Raw genomic sequence first — 20412 nt, 5'->3', positions numbered from 1 at the left:
GTTGCTTTGAGTTTCACTCTACTGGAATTCATTTATATATGTTTTATAGTATGGATTTTTAGTTATTAGCATTCAATAAAATATAGTACTGGTATTCGCTTTTCTAACCCCATAGATATGGTATGGGCACTTCATTTATAAATGCAACTTGTTGTTTATTGCCTGCTGTGTTCTGGTATTCTCTAGCCAATGTATATCTTTTTGGATATGTAATTTAGCTTTGAAAGCATAATTCTAAAGGTTTGAATACTACTATATATCCAGAACTTATGATTTCATATACTATTCAAATAAATTTTATTATAATAAATATATATTATATAAATTTTATAAATTTATAAATTATAAACTTATAAATATATATTATATAAATATATATTATAATAAATATGCATAATATATAGTATTCTAAAATGTATATATTTTATATATAGTTTATAGATATTCTAAAATACATAGAGACATATATATGTGTGTGTGCATATATGTGTGTGCGTGTATATATGTGTGTGTGTATATATATATATATAATAGATGTTCTAAAATGCTTATTTGATAACTGAATTAACCTACCAATTATTTACATATTTTGGAAAACAGAAAATAGTCTGTGGCTATCTCAACTTAAGTTCCTGTCAACTAAGAAAAATTTTCATATGCCATGAAATGTTCTTCATATACTAATTATCTCATAGTTAATTTAAACTTCTTAAAATATAAATGTTTACTCTTTGTGAAATGAAAAAGCTCTATAGCTCTAGATGGGAAAACTGAAGATCAGAGGTCACTTATCTATCCAGAGGCTACACACAGCTACTAAGGTGCAGAAGTGGGCCCAGAATGTAGCTCTCTAATATTTTCAGCTTAGTTTTCATTTTTGTTCTACCACAAAGTTGAAAACTTCATAGTAAAACATCTTTTCAAAACAAATCTTCAGTACCTATGATGATGGAGTTAGCAGTGGTATAAATTACTCTAAAGTATATTCATTTTAAATTTTATTTTTATTTTTATTTAGAGATGAGGTCTCACCTGTCAGTCAGTCTAGAGTGCAGTGGTGTGAATATGGCTCACTGCAGCCTCGATCTTCCATGCTCAAGCAGTCCTCGCCTTTCAGCCCCCCAAGTAGCTGGGACTACAGGTGTGTGCCACTATACTCAGCTAATTTCTGTACTTTTTGTAGAGACAGGGTCTCACTATGTTGCCTAGGCTGGTCTCAAACTCCTGAGCCTAGCAATCTACCTGCCTTGGCTTCTCAAAGTGTTGGAATTATAGGCGTGAGCCACTGTGCCTGGCCTATAACATTTTTTCAAAGAGCAAAGATTTTTTGTGTATGTGATAGCCAGAAAATCATAAAATAAGCAGCAATGTAGCTTGAAAAATCCTTTAATTAAATACTGTCGGTTGGGTACAGTGGTTTACGCCTGTAATCCCATCACTTTGAAGATGTACTGAGGTGGGTGGATCACCTTAGGTCAAGAGTTCAAAAACCAGTCTCTACTAAAAATACAAAAATGAGTTCAGCATGATGGTGCATGCCTGTAGTCTCAGCTACTTGAGAAGCTGAGGCACGAGAACAGCTTGAACTGGGAGGCAGAGAATGCAATGAACGGAGATCATGCCACTGCACTCCAGCCTGGATGACAGAGAGAGACTGTCCCAAAATAAATAAATAAATACATACATACGTACATACATACATACATACATACTCTAAAACCTAGTGAGTCACTTTAACCTCTGCAGTATTGTCTTGACCTAAAAAATACAGAGAATAGGCCTGGTGCGGTGGCTCACGCCTGTAATCTCAGCACTTTGGGAGGCCGAGGTGGGCGGATCATGAGGCCAAGAGATCGAGCCCATCCTGGCCAACATGAAACCCTGCCTCTACTAAAAATACAAAAATTAGCTGGGTGTGGTGGCGGGTGCCTATAGTCCCAGCTACTTGGGAGGCTGAGGCAGGAGAATTGCTTGAACTCTGGAGGTGGAGGTTGCAGTCAGCCGAGATCGGGCCACTGCACTCCAGCCTCGGGACAGAGTGAGACTCCGTCTCAAAAAAAAAAAAGACTAGGTGTGGTGGCTTATGCCTGTAACTCCAATACTTTTGGAGGCTGAGGCAGGAAGATCTCTTGAGCCCAGGAGTTTGAGATCAGTCTGGGAAACATAGGGAGACTCTGTCTCTACAGAAAATAAAAATAAAAAATTAGCCAAGGGTAGTGGTGCACACCTGTGGTCCCAGCTACACAGGAGGTTGAAATGGGAGGATTGCTTAAGCCTTCAAGTTTGGAGTTGCAGGGAGTTGTGATCACACCACCGCACTCCAGCCTGGGTGACAGAGTGAGACCTAGTCTCAAATAAATGAATAAATAATAAAAATAAGCCATCAAAACATTAATCTTAGTGATCTTTTTCAGTTTGCGGAGTGAATCAGATGAACAGTGAGAGTTAGAAAACATGTCCCAGAGAATAAGCACAACAGAATGGTGTACCTTCTTTCAACCCAGTTCTCTTTAATGCAAGAGACTTCACATGGCTAATTCCATGTGGGAAGGACATTTTCTTGCTAGAAACAAATTTTAATCTTTGTGAGTCTGGAATTCACTAGGAAGAACACAAGTGTATATATGATGCCAAGAATGTCTGCCCAGCCTTGCCATTAGAAGTCTTGTGACAAGGAACTCTGTCTGGCACACTCATAACCTTAATAAGGGGATGATGAAGAGGAATGTTTAATGACCTGAATGTAGAGTACTGGCACTATTAGTAATAACCACAGTAACAACACTCACTGGCAGAGGTCACACCATGTGCCATTTACTGTGCTATGCACTCTTCAAAACTGTATTAGTGTATTTAATCCTCATAGCAGCCCTGAGGGTCAGTCTACAGAAGCTAAATCACTTGTGCGAGTTTACATAGCAGAAGTAGGATTCAAACCCAGGCAGTCTGCATTTCTTGTGCTCTAAACTACAATGCTTCACTGCCCTTAGCTATCCCTTCCTCCTTGTTTTGTTCGCAAATGACAGAGGAACGATGAAGAGTGAGCAGAGAGGCAACGGGGCATAGTGAATGGAAGGCATGCATCAGCTGGAATCATGAATCTTGCCTGATTTAGCCTCCTGCACCAAGCTGCCTAATCTGAGTCAGAGTTTATCTCTTTAAAAAATTTCTGATAATGACAATGACTATCTTATGTCAGAAAAGAAGATAAAATGCATGGGCAAAATGCTCTCTCTCAGTGGAGGGGTTATAGGTCATTTTGTTGATGTTTTTGTTTTATTTGAGGTCATTTTAATTTTCTTCTTTTGGCTTTTCAGTATTTTAAAAAATTCTTTGACATGTATTTGTATTCATTCATATATTCAGCATTCAGCAAATGTTTATAGGCTATAGAGGCTAAACAAAAAAAAACCACAGTAGAACATATTTTGATAGGTGTACATGAGTCCACCAACACTCTCATGTCATATGCAAAGGTTGTCATATAATGGGAGGTAAGAAATTATTTTCTTTAAAATTTGATCTTTAATGTTTCTATGGCCACTTTTGAAATAAACAAATAAAAAGAAGTCTTAAAAACACCTTTAAGGACTTAAGAGAAGCAAGACCTTACCAGGGATAGCTTATTCCCCCAATAATGGTGGGCAAATGAGGTGCTGATTAGACATTTTCAAAATGGCACATGAGGCAGACATGGGCACTGCTTTCTAACAGCTCCAGATTAAGTGGCGGCAAACCTCACCAGTAACAGTCTGGCTAAATAGTTGCTGCGATTAAAAGAATCAAGATAGGTTGTAGAGGAGGCCATGAGGAATATTTCAAGATGACAAAGAGCTCAGAATTGGATTAGATTATTCTAGTTCAATAAAACAGATAACATCTCATGTCTGGAACTGAAAATTACAGCCCTCCCCTTGGAGCCCAAGAGTTTTACACACAGTGGTGGGAGGCTATGAAGAAAGAACAAAAGCCAGGAAAAAGCCAGGCAGATAATGCACCTGACTGCCGACACCATCTCTGGCCTCACTCCAACCCATTCTCCACATTGAGGTCAGTGTCTTATGAAACACAGATAGGATCAAGTTACTCAGAGGCTGAAAACCCTTCCATGGATTCTCACTGCTTTGTTCCCTCAAATGTTAAATTTCAATGGCCCTCCAGGCCCTGGGTCATCTGGCTCCAGCCTCCCTTCTCTTTGGGCTTCAGCCATGCTTCCTGCATTCCTCCAGCTCCCAGTGCCCCTTCTTGCTTCCTCTAAAGCTGCCCACATCTTCTGTCTCCCCATTCCCCGTTATCTATCAGGAGGAAGCTTAGGGAGGCCTTCCCTGGACACATCTTGATTAGGTCAGATCTCTTAATAATGAATAAACATAATGTATAAAAGGCAATGAAAGTTTGAGCACATCTTCTATCACTGTGGCAGACTGGTTAGACTCTGACCCCTTACATTCTTTTCTTCCTGGTACTCTGGCAAACACTGGTTAGCCTCCTTTCCAGCCAGGTTCTGGGGGCATGCAACTGTGCCCTGGCCAATGGAATGTATGCAGAAGTGACATAACCCCTTCCAGGATCAGCAACAGAGCATCCCTAAGCTTTTATACCACTTTTTTCCCCAGGAGTATGTTCAGAAGCTAAAGATCTTGAGCTATGGAACCACCTAGCGGAAGGAATCCAGGCCCCTGAGTTACCTGTTGGTTAAGTGGGCCACTTAAACCATACTATGTTTGCCTTGAGTGAGAAAATAAAATTTTATTAGGTAAAGCCATTTTATAATTTCAAATTTTTATTACAGTGGTTAGAGTTAATTACTTTGGTTAATACAACTGCTTATTTCACTAATTTGTTTCTCCATCTGGATATAAAGTGAAGCTAACTGCACTGAGGTGGACTAGCAGTGTGTTCACTCATCGGAAGTTAAAGGCCAGAAGTTTACCACCAATAAAAGAAGGCTCTGATAAAAGAAGAAAGTAAGGATTTTAAAATTAGTTATACTGAGTACTTCTCCCCATCTTTTAATCAAAGACAAGGAAGTTCTGAAAGTCACGGATGTAATAAACAGAGAAGATACAAAAAAGACCTCAACATGTAAAAAATGAAATAAGACCATTAAAGCGTAATGACTGGCCCTTCAATTAGATCAAATTTTTCTAAAGACCCCAAACCTGTAGGTCAGATATTTAGCACCAGGCCTCCTTTCTTTTAAGAAAAGCATAATAGGGAATCAAATTATTTTTTAAATGCAAACATATGACATTATTCCCCTTCTTAAAACCTTTCAGAGGCTTTCCATTGCTTTTATTAACAAAATCTAAGTTCCTTTGTGCTGCAAGCCGCACATGATTAGGTCACTGCCCACAACTCCAGCTTCAACTCTGCTTCTCTCTCCCCTTCCTCTTTTCACTCCAGATACACTCACTTTCTTTTCGTGTCTGGAGCTTTGAGCGTTTCCTCCACCTTATGGCCTCTGCACATGCTGTTTTCCCTATTTAATTCCTGCTTATCTTTCAGTTCTCAGCTCAACTGTCACTTTTTCCAGAAAAAAAAAAAAACAAAAACCTTTCTCAGTCCTCTAAGTTAGGGCAGGATCTTGATTGCTCGTTACAAACTTGTCACATGTCCCAGTGACTGGCATCTAGTACATTCTCAACAATCATTCATTCACTGATGAGTTAAAAGCCCATGGGATCCTAAAGAATAACAAGAAAATAAAGACTGCGTTATCAACTGCAATACTCTTGAATTGATCTTCCCTTGAGACATTTGCGATCTTAAATTTTCCAGCTACTGACAGATCCTTGATCCTTTAGGTAGAACAGTGGGACAGTCTTCGACTTAAAGCTCAAATGGTAATTGAGATTTATACAATGAGCATTTTGTAAAGATGGCTAAAATGAAAGTGGAGAAGTCTGTTCTTGGTCCACTTTCAGGTGATTTTGGGTCAACAATTGAAAAAAAAATTAGTTACAAGTGACCCAAAAGATCCCCTCCAGACAACACAATACTATACAACAAACAAAGCTACTGTTGCATGCAACAACATGATGGATCTGACTGACAAAATGTGGAATGAAAGAAGCCAGACACAAAAGAGCACACACTGTATGATTCAGTTATATGAAGCTCAGAACTGGCAAAACAGTCCAGGCGCCGTGGCTCACTCCTGTAATCCCAGCACTTTGGGAGGCCGAGGTGAGTGGATCACTTGAGATCAGGAGTTCGAGACCAGCCTGTTTACCAACATGGTGAAACTTTGTCTCCACAAAAAATACAAAAATTAGCCAGGTGTGGCGGTGCATGCTTGTAATCCCAGCTACTTGGGAGGCGAGGCAGAAGGATCCCTTGAACCCAGGAGGCAGAGGCTGCAGTGAGCCAACATCATGCCACTGTACTCCAGCCTGAGCAACAGAGTAAGATGCTGTCTTAGAAAAGAAAAGAAAAAAAACCTGGCAAAACAAATATATAGTAACAGAGGTCAGAATGCTCGTTACCTCTGGGGGGACTGATGGGAGGATGATATACAAGAGGGCTGCTCCGGTGCTGGGAATATTGTTTATAGTACTGGGTACAGACATATGAAAATTTCATTAGGCTGTAAATTTATGGTTTGTCCACCTTAATAGATGAGTGATACCTTAATAAAAAAGAAAACAGAGACTCCACTGCTCCACACCCTGCAATGAATCTATCACAGCCTATAGAATAAGGTCTAAATTCTCAGCAAGGCATACAAAGCTCTTTGTAATCTACTCCCCATCCAGATGCTCTCATCTCAACTCGCAATGCTCGTCACTTACACACTGTGCTCCGATCACATGGCTCTCCCTAAAGTTCTCCAGAAATGCCATCCCATTGCTCACCTCCATGCTTCTGCATCTGCGCTTCCTCTGCCTAGAGAGGACTCGGCCTGCCATCCGCCTGACGCTCTCGTGTTCCTCAGGGAGTGGCTCCACTGTGCCCCCTCCCCCACTTCTCTGGGGCTGAGTCAGGAGCATCTTCCCCTTGTTTCCCTGTATATTTTCTTTTTAAAAAAATTTTAAATTAACTCATAATAAATGTATACATTTTCAGGGTACATGTGATAATTTAATAGAGTCCAATAATTTTTAAAGATCAAATCAGTATAAATGGAATATTTACCACCATAAATATTTGTCTTTTCTTTAAGCTAGAAACATTAGAATTACTCTTAGCAGAGATTTTGAAATAGGCAGTAGAGTATAATAAACTATGGTCACCCTTCTGGTCTATCAAACACTAAGGCTTATTTCTTCTTTCAAACTGTGTATTTGTATCCATTCATTAATATCTCTTCCTCCTCCCCCCCTCATTACCCTTCCTGGCCTCTGGTAACCACCCATCTATTCTCTGTCTTGATGAGATCCACATTAGCTCCCATGTATGAGTGAGAACATGGGATATTTGTCTTTCTGTACTTGGCTTATTTTACCTAGTAACTGGCAGCTCCCTCCATGCAAATGACAGGATTTCATTCTCTTTTATGACTGAATAATATTGCCCTGCATACTTTTTATACGTCTTATAATTTATGACCAGTATTAGCATTCTACATTTTGGTTGACTTTTTTTTTTTTTGAGATGGAGTTTCGCTCTTGTTACCCAGGCTGGAGTGCAATGGTGCGATCTCGGCTCACCGCAACCTCCGCCTCCTGGGTTCAGGCAATTTATCCTGCCTCAGCCTCCCGTGTAGCTGGGATTACAGGCACTTGCCACCATGCCCAGCTAATTTTTTGTATTTTTAGAGACGGGGTTTCACCATGTTGACCAGGATGGTCTCGATCTCTTGACCTCGTGATCTACCCGCCTTGGCCTCCCTTAGTTTAGTTGACTTTTTACATGTCTGCTTCTCCGCCTAGACTTAAGGCTTCTAGAGGGTAGAATTTTGTATTAATCAGCTCTATACCTTTAGGTGCTGGCATGATGCCTATCACACAGAAGGTACCTGATAAATAGTTTTGCTAGTTCGAATTGAAAAATATGCAGTAAGACATATAACAGGTAGCAAAGAACGAGAGCACATTTTAATTAATGTTTAGTTTAAAGAAACTAAATCCCTTTAGAATAGAAGAAGCCAGAGATAGATGAAGTAAAGGAAGAAAATGAACAGCTTAGTTAAAAAAAAAAGAGTTTTTTTCGGAGTCTGATTTTTTTTGTGGGGTCGGGGACAGAGTCTCACTTTGTCACCCAGGCTGGAGTTCAATGGCACAATCACGGCTCAGCAGCCTTGACCTCCTGGGCTTAAGCGATCCTTCTACCTCAGCCTACCCAGTAGCTGGGACTTCAGGCATGCATCACCATGGCTGGTTAATTTTTGTATTTTTTTTAGAGACAAGGTCTTCCTATGTTGCCTAGGCAGGTTTCGAACTCCTGGGTTCAGGTTCAAGCAATCTGTCTACCTCGGCCTCCCAAAATGCTGGGATTACAGGTGTGAGCACCACCTCTGGCCTGAAGTCTAACTTTTAAAATTTAACAGATCAAGGGGAGAGACACAGCAATGATAAAAATAAAGGGGTTTGTGTTTCTGGGTTGTAGGACTTGAGCTAGGCCAGGGTATTCGCCATAATATCAGTAGTAATACCTAATTGTGGGACTTAATATTTATTAGGTGCTTCCTATCTACTAGGCAATTTGTATTCATTATTAGATTTAATCTTCACAGCAACCCTCTGAATCCATTTTACATATCAGAAAACTGATGTTCCCAAAGGGTAACTTGCCAGGGGTCACAAAGACAGGATGTGGCTCAGCTCAGATTCTAATCCAGACTCATGAGACTCCAGTGGGATAGTGACAGTGGAACTGTGATCAGTGACACTCTCCAAAGAGCACCTTGGAAGCCCATGACAGTGGATGACAGGCAGAAAAGTGGCATGGCTTCTCTCCCCTGTGTCCACTTATGGCATTTAAACGTTCACAGCTGGAGAGCTACCCTTGGGAAATGATGCCTGGGAGTCCTAGGGATTTGGAACGTTGCCTAAAAACAGGCCCTTTACAAAACCACATATGAAGCTGTGTGGTGATTTCCTGTAAGGCATCCATCCCAGCACCTATTAGGATAAAACAGAACCACCCTGGAGGAACCCACAGGTTGACAGATCTGAGGGAACAGCTACCAGTGTCCACATGCCAGAAATAAAAATAAAAAGGAGAGAGAGAAAAGAATAAAACAGGACTCACCAGAGTCTTATGATGGACACGTGGCTCCCGCAGTAACCCACAAAAAACAGCATAAACGCGCTGGCACACCAAATGCCATCTGGTTTATTTTAGGCTATCTTGGGCACAGTATATTTCGTGTGGCTTCCTAGGGTTCTGGGTATTGGAGTGTGTGCCCACTTGCTTGGTCTCTCTCCTGACCGGCTGCAGTGAAAATGAGCTCGCTGGCCAGAGCAGACCACTGTAAGAAGAACCACCCGCCTCTTAGAGAGGCTTCATGTGGTTCTCTCCTAACCCCAGCACTTAACCGTAAAGGAAGGAAAATAAAGCACCCCAAAATGAACATGTCTATCCCGGGCACTTTTACCAAATTATTCTGCCAGATTTTCTCTATGTTATTCTTCAAGATACCTTCCAAAACTAACATTTCCAGGGAGTCCTGTGACTCTGTAACGTAGCTTTTTTTTTTTTTTTAGGTCATAGGGAAAGGCAAACAGACACATTTTTTACATTGACAGGACCAGAAAAATAACAATGACTGCCTGTATTATACAATGGGGCCTTGTATTTTTACAGCTAAGCTGCATTAAAATACAGCCAGTGGACCTAGACTAAATCAATTTAATGACCTCAGGTGAGGACCCGGGGGAATGTCCATTCTCATAGTAAATCCCAAACATTCTGCCTCGGCCTCAGACACAGTTTAGCACTGGGCCTCATCAAGTCTCAAAAATGTTAATGTGAAATGTATATGTTTTGCCTCTTGAAGAAAGGACCACTCCTAGAATTAAGGAAAGAGTAGGTTTTATAGGGAAATGCTAATTATATTTTATCCACAACAAATGCATTTATATCTGACTTTTTTTCTAAGTATTATTCAGTCAGATTACACAATCATAAATGAACACTAATTTGGACAATAACTACTAGAGAAGGGTCAACTGTCATGACTGCATTCTAGAGACAGATTTTCCATAATATATTGTACATTTCTTGCTAATTGTTCAGTTTCTCTAGTAAAGGAACACACCACTTTTAGCCACCGATAACTTATGTTTTGACATCCCCTACCTTCAGTTTTAGATCCTTATATAAATTGGAACACAGTGATGAAACAGGAAGGGGAAGGAGGCACTGAGTGTGGAGACGAAAGGATGAAGAAGGAAGAGTAATAATGAGGACATGGAAGGAGATACTGGGAAAAGGAGGAAAGTCTGACAAAGACAAAAATATCACGTGCTGAGCACCACGGCTCATGCCCGTAATCCCAGCACTTTGGGAAGCCCAGGTGGGTGGATCACTTGAGGTCAGGAGTTGAAGATCAGTCTGGCCAACATGGTGAAACCCTGTCTCTACTAAAAAATTACAAAAATTAGCTGGGCGTGGTAGTGCATGCCTGTAATCCCAGTTACTCTGGAGGCTGAGGCAGGAGAATTGCTTGAATTCAGATCGCTTGAACTCGGGAGGTAGAGGTTGCAGTGAGCCGAGATCGTGCCACTACACTACAGCCTGGGTATGTATATACATACATATATATATATATACCCAAAGGAATATAAATCATTCTACTATAAAGACATGTGGAAAAGTGTGTTTATTGCAGCACTCTTTACACTAGCAAAGACATGGAACCAACCCAAATGCCCATCAATGATAGACTGGATAAAGAAAATGTGGTACATATATACTGTGGAATACTATGCAGCCATAAAAAGGAATGAGATCATGTCCTTTGCAGGGACATGGATAAAGCTGGAAGCCATCATCCTCAGCAAACTAACACAGGGACAGAAAATCAAACACTGCATGTTCTCACTCGTAAGTGGGAGTTGAGCAATGAGAACTCATGGACACAGAGAAGGGAACAACACACATCATGGACTCTTGGGGTGTGGAGGGTAACGGGAGTGCACTCAGAGGATGAGTCAATAGGAGGAGCAAACCACAATGGCACACGTATCCTATGTTATAAACCTGCACATTCTGCACGTGTGAAATGTATATGTTTGGCACATGTGCAGGTTTGTTACATAGGTATATGTGTGCCATATTGGTTTTCTTTTTTTAAAGAAGAAATAAAGGGAAAAAAGACAAATATCAGGAACAGGGTACTTCCTTATAAAAGAAAGAAGAAGGTATGTGCCATTCAAAATAGGAAGGTAGGGTAATTGGAGGCCTTTCATTCCTTTTCCAAATGTGGTAGAGCATAAAAATAAAGCCATGCACACCATAGGCTGTGTTAGCAGCCCAAATGTGAAGTTACCAACACCAGCATCTGGCAGGGAAAGGGCAATGCAGAGATCAGCAGGACCTTGTTGGCAGCTTACAAACGAAGAGTGCTTAGACAGTAGGAAAGTACTGAGCACTCTCAAAAAAAGCCATTTCAGGAAGTCAAGCAAAAGGGAATCTCCCCTTCATCCTCAGCAAACAACTTCCATTGTAAGTAAGGCAGATAAAAGCTGACCATTCAATAGACAGCTGCATTTATTACTAACTTAGCTAATTACAAATATGATTAATGTTAACATTCTATCTTAAATAATGTTAAGGTGATAATTTTATTATATGCTATTATAGGATTATTACTGTTTTGCTAAATATAACATTAATCAAATATTTTCTTTTTTTCTGCCTATAAGTTGGGGAATTAGTGTATTCCCAACTCAAATAGGCAGAAAATAATTTGAATTAATGTTATATTTAGAAAACAAAAATAAGATATGTTTGAATATATCAGACAGTCAGACAACTACATAGTTAACTGTATAATCAGCTTCAAATACATACGATGTCTCAGGGAAAGTAGCCATTTTAAGTATAGGCAGAATTTTAGGAACAAAGTCCATACAGCAGTGGGCGGGCTGCACATTGGCATCACCTGGAAAGCTTTAAAAACTGCTATTTTCTAGGCCAACCCCAGTCCACTGATACCAGAATCTCTGAAGGTGGGACGTAGACACTGATAGTTTTAAAGATTGATAGGAAATTCCAATTTAGAGTCAAAATTCAAATCTATTGTTAAAAAGGAAAGCAAAATTGCCCTTAACAAGCTGCTCCTTAACTGAATCTTTTCCTTTAGATCTCTGTGTTTGGGTCCTTTATCAATTGCTTAAGACACAATGGTTGTGAACTCTCAGATAAGTGTGGAAGATTGAATACCCAAGATTATATCTGCCTTTCCCCAGAACCTCTATAACTGACAGTAAAGAACTAAAAAGGTACCACAAAAAAAAATATGACAGGAGATGTACTTGATGCAAGATAAAATGAGCCTTCTGGAAGATGAAAAGCACGCAGACAAGTGGCAAGTAACCTGGAGCTGAGAAAAGCATCAAGTAGCACGCCACTCAGTGCTACGGCATCTCAGAATTGCTCAGGAATCAGGGTACCAGGAGCTGATGGTGAGGGTGTGAGTAGAGCCAAGTAAGAGAAATGATGGAAAGTTTCTACTACGAGCAGTTCAGAATATAAAATTTCTTCCCCAGATGAACTCTAGCCAGGTGACTGATCTCTCCACAGCCTCAAAGGAAATAGGAAATTAATCCCGAATAAAATAAAACAGAGACTCCAAAACTAATGACACCAGAAACAGTAAAGGCTTGTGCTGGTTAAATCCCCCACAACTGTGAAAGAGAGGTGTCATTGGCCCCATTTTGCAGGTGAAGAACTGTAGTGAGGGGCAAAGCCAGCATTTAAGACTCATTCAATCTTCAAAGCAACCATAAGAAGTAGATGCTTTTAGCTCCATGTTAGGAGTCATCGTTTAGAGATGTTAAGTATCCTAGGCTCTGTATGTACCAAATGGCACATCTGGAACATGGGTCTTGGTTGTGTCTGATTTCAGAGCCAAATATTTAAACACGAACCTAAAAACATAAAGCAGAGCCTGGTTTAGTGATACAGTATTTATATTGCAAATGTCTTTTGGTAAAATCTCCTTTCTCTTTTTTTCCTGACTGGCTAGGAAGAGGCAATCTGCTTTCCCCTTCTTCCATATAGACAACTTTCAAAAATTTTAATTAGTGCAATTTACCTCAATTCAGGACTCCTTGATATGTCAGGAGATTGACTGGGATGGACTTCAGTACTTCTCAGAACAGAAATATAAGTACATTATATTTTTGTAAAAAGCATTAACCAAGTACTTTTCTATAAATAGCAATGTAATATATTGCTCCTTGCAATTTTGTAGTCTGAAATTGTATGCAGTAAGAAATCTCCAGCGCTACTGTAACTAGATATATAAAGCAAGTTCTTCCTTCTTTTTTAATGATACTCTTCTCACTCTAAGTGGCAGGAATAGAATCTCACACTGAAAAGATTCTTGGGCTCATTGGTCCAGCTTTCTTATGTGCTTACTATCAGGGACACTTGGTTCCAGAAAAATGATTCTCTCAAATGAGCAAATAATTTTCCATAACACTACGTCTTGCTCATTGAATGCAGATTGAATAAAGAACAGTCAGGGTTTAAAAAGAAAAGAAAAAACTTGTAGCATTAGGTTAGAATGCTAAGGAACTAGAATTAATTCTACTTTCTCTATGAAAAAAGTACTATTCTTCGTGTTACTCTGATTATGGAGGTAACTGGGCTGGGGTGGGTTGGGGGGTGGATATTTGGCCCAGGCCTCTGATCCATGAAGAACCTCAAAATGTGGATATGTGGCATCATCTCCAAGTGAGGTTTACATGTAAGTTGACACAGAAATGTCCTCAAGAGATTGAAAGATGCTTATTATACACATGAAACTTAGGTCTCTGTACTGAAAAGTTTTCAAAGTGTGGTCTGGCTGTCCACAAGGTTAATGCTATTTTCATTATAATACTAATACATTATTTGCCTTTTTCATTCTCTTTTTCTCATAAGTACATAACGGCTACCTTTGGTGTGATATCTCAACATACTGAATGCAAAAGGAGATAAGAGAATCTACCTGTCTTCCATTGAGTGAGACATCAAAGAAACCTGGAAAAATATAGAATAATGCCACTCATTCTCTCTCTATATATTTTTGTTGTTTTTGAAAATATAATTTTTTTTTCTTTTGAGAAGGAGTTTTTCTCTTGTCTCCCAGGCTAGAGTGCAATGGGGTAATCTTGTCTCACTGCAACCTCTGCCTCCCAGGTTCAAGCAATTCTCCTGCCTCAGCCTCCCAAGTAGCTGGGATTACAGGCACCTGCCACCACACCTGTCTATTTTTGTATTTTTAGTGGAGATGGGGTTTCACCTGTTGGCTAAGCGGGTCTCAAACTCCTGACCTCAGATGATCCACCCACTTGGCCTCCCAAAGTGCTGGGATTACAAGCGTGAGCCATCACACCCAGCTGAAAATGTAGTTAAAAAAAATAAAGATATGTTACTTTGTTAGCATGTAATGGATTTATTATTTTCAGGTTTAATTTCTAATAAATAAACAGCAGTAGATAAACTGATATAAACAAAAGCTTTTGAGAGTTATTGCTATTTATAAAAATATAGAGTCTAGACGATCACAAAGTCCGAGAGCTGCTGCTTTACTGGGTCATAACACCTACAGTGAGCCGTGAATTTAGGATTCATCCTGTACTTTTCTTGTGAACAGCAAAAATACAGTGCATAATATTTTGTTAAAAGCATTAAGCAAGTGCTCATCTATAAATAGCAATATAATATACATATAAATAATAGGACTGTAACTCTTTAAAATATGCCACAATTTTTATAAACTGCTTTGATATCTCTTTAATTTAAAATATGCTAAGAGTTTAAAAACCATCAGGTCTTTCTTGAGTTCGAACATCCATTAGCGAAGAAAATGCAAGAGTGAACTTATATTTTCGCATGGCAAATACTAATGCTCATATTCATGGAGCTCTTCCTCTGTGCCAGATGCATTTTTCAGTGCTTTCCCCTGGCTCTCCTCACAGAGTCCTCACAACAGTGCTCAGAGATGGTATCGAAGCCCAGAGAAGTTCAATAATTTGCCCAAGGTCAGGCTGCTGGTAAATAGGAAAGCTAGGATTTGGACCCAGGTAGCCTGTTTCCACAGCTCCTGCTCTAAATCATATGGACCACCATGATTCATCCAGTCTATTCCTGTCTTAGGAATCTTCCTCTCTTACTTGTCAGAAGGCACTTTAGTACAGATGAGGAGGGGGGACTACAAGTCAGCAGGGCTTTTAAGAGTATGGCAGGCCCTTAATGTAGATGGAGGTACACGGTTCTGCCTTCTGTTAAATTTACATTGTGAGTTCCTTTAGGGCAGAGTTCTGCTTACTCTGTGTTATTTATTCATGTGGAAAACATCACCCTATGTGTGAAGCGCTTCAGGGCTGGGAGATCAGATGGTAGTTTTACAGGACTTTTTCCCTGGGGAGTTGTGTCACAAGAAATTCTCATAATGGCAGTATGTCCCCCTATTTCCATTATGCAAATCTGATTGCCTTAATCAGTCCTCCTTCAGCACCTGAAAAAGAAATGTGATACTAGAACACAAACTGGTGCAAGAGAAACCAAGCCCATGATTAGACAGAGGGTGAGCGAGCTAGCTGCCTGATGTTATTACATCCAGATGTGGTGGCAGCCTTTAGGGAGGTAACAAAATGCTATTAGGTGACTTAAAATACATATAATTATTATTGTAATTATATAACATAATATGTAACATAATAATAGTAATATAGGCTGGGTACAGTGGCTCATGCCTGTAATCCCAGCACTTTGGGAGGTTGAGGTGGGCAGATCACTTGAGGTGAGGAGTTCGTGACCAGCCTGGCCAATAGGGCAAAACCCCGGCTCTACTAAAAATACAAAAATTAGCCAGGCAAGGTGGCAGGTGCCTGTAATCCCTGCTACTTGAGAGGCTGAAGCAGGAGAATTAGTTGAACCCGGGAGGCTCAGGTTGCAGTGAGCCAAGATCAGATCGTGCCACTGCACTCCAGCCTGGGGGACAGACTCCATTTCAAATAAATAAATAAATAAAATAATAATAATAGTAACAGTCTCCATTAAAGAGTTTTGTTTGCTTTCATCAGGCCCCTTACTTCCTTGTACTCAAGAGCTGATTTAGAAATTTTCCTCTGCATTTCTGTTCAAATGTGAATTCTAGTTGTCAGAGAGCCAAAGGAAGAATGACAGGTATTTTTGTTTAAGTATGACGATTTACATACCTACTAGCAGAAAGTGATTTCTTGTCAGTTGGGGAGCCTGGGGGTGGGGATAACAGTGCTCTAATGGAAAACCAAAATCAGGTGTTCTTCCTACCTGTGTAAATGTTTAATAATTTACTCAGCTCTGATGACTTTTATCCCATCGTGATATAAATTTAACATCAGGATAAACTGTGACTGAAGAGTGACATACAAAAAGAGTGTTTTCATTTCAGATGAGAGGAAATGCAAATCACATCTGTGATTAGACATTTTAAAAACTGGTTTTTGAGCAGCGTCCAGGGACTTAGTCTCTTGAGTGACAAACCTGGCATTATTACACAGAACCCATATAATTTAATAGGTGCACAGTGATACAAAAACACTATTACAAATGTGAAATGACCTGGCCCGACCAAAATAAAAAACCATTCACCTAGTAATTTCTTGAGTTCTTTTCACATTCAGATGACAAAATAGACGCTTCAATTATAAATATATGTTTATATTTAAAATATCTAAGACAAGGTCTTACACATAAGAATAGGAGCTTAGCATATGCTTGTTAATACATGGTGAAGATTAATTTAACAATTTCATCTTCTTCACAATTGGAAATAGTATTTGGAATAATGCCCTTGTCAGACTTTATTCAAAATGTATTTATGTATAGTGATCTTATGACTTTCACCTTTCAACGTGTAAAACTGGGTAATTAATCTTTATATGAGGAGTTTTAATTTTAAAAACCCATAGTAATTATTCTGTATATAACTTATGCCCCAATGTAACAATTCTTCAACTCTAATAAAAGAAGCATAGTTCTTTAGAAGAAAGGTATAATAAATACTTTTAAAATAATAATTCCCATTTTAAAAGGAGATAAAAAGGGGAGAAAGGAGAAAGGCCTGATTTCACTTTCATAAATTCATTTAATGATCCTAGTGAACAGATAAATACTATCATCCCCTTTAAGAGATAAGGAAAATAAAGCCCAGATGCTGCTGCTGCTTGCCCAGTCTCAAGTCAGATAAACAGGGAAGTTAGCCTTCAAACCCAAATCCGTCTGACTCTAGGACAACAGTGCTTATCTCTACTCAATGAGAAGAGTGAAAAGACTACTATGTAACTTGAATAAGCTTCACTGTTATTTGATGGAGGTCCCCAGAATTTATTCAAGCCCTCTCCATGATAAATGACCTTAATCACTGAAAGTAGATTAACTTGATTAAAGTATCCCTCTAGAACCACTTCAGACGAACATGACCAGCTCTTGGAAGAGGGTACCAATGGCAGAGTCTATGCTTATCAGATTTTTTTTCTAGCTAAGCTCAAGGCATCAACTGTCTAGCCCAGATTTACTATCATTTGTGGCTAATTTTGAGGCAAATTGCAGTCTCCGCCCTCCCCCTCCTTCTCTCCCACCCTTCTTTCCTTCTTCCCTTCCTATTTACATAAAAATCAGTATTATCTCAAATTTGCCTTAATTTTTTTGGTAATGGCTCCCAACGGATCCATTTCCTAAAAATTTTTTCTTTTTAAATTTTTATTTCAACTTTTATTTTAAATTCAAGGGGTACATGTGCAGGTTTATTATGTGGGTATGTTACATGATGCTGAGGTTTGGGGTACAAGCAATCCCCTCACTCAGGTAGTGAGCACAGTGCCCAGGAGGGAGTCTTTTAACCCTTGCTCCCCTCCCACCTTCCCCTCTAGTTGTCCCCGGTGTCAACTGTTCCCATCTGTATATCAACCAACACATACCATTTTGATTAAATACTTGGGTGCAATAGGACAACTGCCATTTACAGAAATGTCTAAGAATATCCTGGTAATGCAAATGATCTTTTGGCAATTGGAAATGGAAGGGGGAGATTTATTACTTGGGTAACTGTCCTGAAGACACGATAGAGCCCAATTATGCCTCATTTTCAAAACTACAGGCAGCATTACTTACTTTCGATAACAATGTCTTGGAAACTCTGAGGACAATCCAAGTAACAGTCCTAGGTCACTAAAGGTGTTTGAAAGAGAAGAGACAGTAAGACATAATGGTTGAGGGGAAAGGCTCTGTTATTGAATAAGCTCACTTTCAGAAGTAACCTAAGGCAATTAAGTGTGACATTGTTTATCTTAAACAATCACAGTCTTAAAATATTTCCTTATGAGGTCCACATTCCAGCTCCACCAATTTATGATATTTTGGACAAGTTTCACAACTTACTCGAGCTTCAGTTTCCTCGTCTGAAAAAACAGGCATAAAAAGGCAGTGACTTCACAGGGTTCCATGATGTAACACATGGAAAGTACTTAGCTCAGTGCCTGGCACACTGAAAGTACTCAATCAATTGTGATTTATAATTAATCATGTTCTTAATATTTTCTTTTGGGATATCTCTAGTTTTTTACTAGAATGTGTGCTTCCAGAAGTTTATTTATGAAAGCATGTTCCTTTTTAGAAAAGAGCCAAAGTTTTTCCAGTAGTTACAGAAGGCAAAAAAATATATATTTTAGTCAGAAAAATATAGAAAAGAGATGGGAAAGAACTCCCATCATGGCAACAGATACCTTGAGAGTGACAGGAAAACTTTCAGCAGATCATCTCAGTAGAATAATAATTGCACAAATGACAGGCATATAACCAGCAGTGGTCATAGATCACTTATAGCAGTCAGCACAATGAATTCAATATGGCTTATGAGTTAATAATATTTATACCATATATAAATTACTTCAAGGATACAGACCAGGGAAGTAGCCTGGGGGAAAGGATAACAGAAACGAACTTTAGTCTAAATACGAAAGGAAATCTGGAAAGAAAATGAATACTTCTACTGTAAGAACACTTACAATACAAATAGTAAGTCAGATGTCAGATTACGAGAAAGCAAGGAAAATCTGTGCAATCCTGCTGAGAAACTAGCATAGCAAACCATCAGTAACACTCTGGTCCACCTACAAGAATTTATTATTTTTCTTAAACTGTAGTCATAAAGCCATTAATTGTTATTCTGTTTTAATATTAATAATATCACACTTCAAAGTATGTCACAGTATCTTTTAGGTCAACATTATTCAAGAGCATTACTATTCTGTTCCAAAAGTTTTAACTTATAAAAAAATTTTATAATGATTTTTTTTTCCATTTGGTTTCTGTTACCATGCCTTATAATAATAAGAGTTTAGCTTTTTCAACTTAAAAAATTAAATAAACATAGTGCTTCTGATGCCATTACACTACCATACTATAAGTTTGTTATTTTTCAACAGTTTTAACACATGCAAGTACAATCCTCTATTTTGGAGAAATAAGTAAGATTACTGACTGAAGGTTTATGAAAGAAAATGATCAACTGAGCTCTTGAATAAAAATACCACGTTTTTCATCCATTTTCTTACTACTGTATTCACTGAACAGTTCTTATAAGAATAAAACATTAAGGAATATGAACTTGTGGCAAGACCAGAAAGAATATTCTGGAACTACACTTTGAAGTAAAATCATTCCCTTAACATCAGGAGACTTAATACTACAATTTCACCGTGAAAATAATCGCAGATGAATGTTCTGACCAGGACTAATTGTCTTTGAAGTTCTCCAAATTCAAACATTAAAAACAGTGCTTGACAAAACTCTTTGCCTTATCAAAAAGTTACAAAGAAAACAACTTGTGGGCAAGACTCAATCTACTTTGGCTTGACTGTATAATCAAACCTGTAACATTAAAGTGAAATTAAAAACTGTAGGAGAATCACATTACTAAGGCAATGTAAATTTGAGAGCCTGACCTTTGGTCCTTATTTCATAGTTATCAAGGTGACAAAATAACTTCTGGGTGACAGTAGCCACTTAGCAATCCAAATCAGAACAGTCAATGTGTGTGCTCTTTCCCTGTGATTGTTTTATGATATGTGTTCAAATTTTGTACCAAAAAGTACAGCTGTAAAAACAGATTTTATGGTTGAAACAAAATACACAAAAAATAAATACTGTAGGTCCAGCAGGACATTCACTGGCACCTGGATGGGTCCTATGAGATGTTTGGGAGTTGAAATATTAAAGACGAAAGGCTTTTTTCAGTAATCTGGGCCCCCACCCACCCAAACAATG

General features: G+C 38.9%; 1 protein-coding gene and 1 long non-coding RNA gene across 3 annotated transcripts in view; both read right to left on the bottom strand.

Moving 5' to 3' along the window:
- The window catches only part of SCFD2 (sec1 family domain containing 2), a 446165-nt gene that overhangs the window by 152651 nt on the left and 273102 nt on the right, over positions 1 to 20412 (bottom strand). The window lies entirely within an intron of this gene.
- Positions 14541 to 18317, bottom strand: LOC144581821 (uncharacterized). Its single transcript, XR_013533122.1, has 2 exons — positions 18259 to 18317; positions 14541 to 15619 (listed from the first exon to the last, which is right to left on the bottom strand). It is a non-coding gene; the product is annotated as an uncharacterized LOC144581821 (long non-coding RNA).

This window comes from Callithrix jacchus, chromosome 3 (assembly GCF_049354715.1).
Source record: "Callithrix jacchus isolate 240 chromosome 3, calJac240_pri, whole genome shotgun sequence".
Classification (NCBI taxonomy): Eukaryota; Metazoa; Chordata; class Mammalia; order Primates; family Cebidae; genus Callithrix; species Callithrix jacchus.
This window is presented reverse-complemented; position numbering and strand designations above follow the sequence as displayed.